The sequence below is a fragment of the Capsicum annuum genome, chromosome 8 (assembly GCF_002878395.1).
Source record: "Capsicum annuum cultivar UCD-10X-F1 chromosome 8, UCD10Xv1.1, whole genome shotgun sequence".
NCBI lineage: Eukaryota > Viridiplantae > Streptophyta > Magnoliopsida > Solanales > Solanaceae > Capsicum > Capsicum annuum.
In genome coordinates, this window is record NC_061118.1 from 125,423,752 (window position 1) to 125,424,354 (window position 603).

Here is a 603-nt window from a genome sequence, read left to right on the forward strand (position 1 = left end):
TTGCATTGCTGCAAGTTGGACTGATAACACTGTAAACTGATCTATCTCTAACACACCAACAACTTTCTTAGGAGCACTCCTTGAATCAGTATGCCATTTGAGATTCCATTGTGAAATTCGATTCAGCAGTGTGTACAATTCATCATAAGTTTTTTCAAGAGCTTGCCCACCTGCTGTCGAATCCAAGAGAATCTTGGTATTTGGCTCTAGCCCCTCAATGAAAGTATGAACAAGAACATCCTTAAACTGATAATGGTAAGGGCAATTTCTAAGCATACTTTTAAATCTCTCCCAAGCTTGGTAGAGATTCTCTTATTTTTTCTATCTAAAACTCAGAATCTCACTTCTCAAACGTGCAGTCTTCCCAGATGGAAAAAATTGAATAAGGAACTTACGAGCTAGATCTTCCCAAGAACTGATGGAGTGTGGTGGTTCAACATGTAACTACCTCTTCACTTCCCTAATTAAAGAAAAAGAGAAGAGTGTCAGTCTGACATAATCAGTATTCACCCCTGTAGGAATGTAAGTATTGCTTATTTCCAGGAAGGTTTGTATATGTTATTGTGGGTCTTCATGTGAAAGGCCAAGAAATTGCCCAGCTGA

At 38.6% G+C, this 603-nt stretch overlaps 1 non-coding gene across 1 annotated transcript; it reads left to right on the top strand.

The window, feature by feature from the left end:
- Positions 1–247: 247 nt before the first annotated feature.
- On the top strand, positions 248–354 carry LOC124886821. The gene has a single exon (XR_007044228.1). It is a non-coding gene; the product is annotated as a small nucleolar RNA R71 (small nucleolar RNA).
- Positions 355–603: the final 249 nt, after the last annotated feature.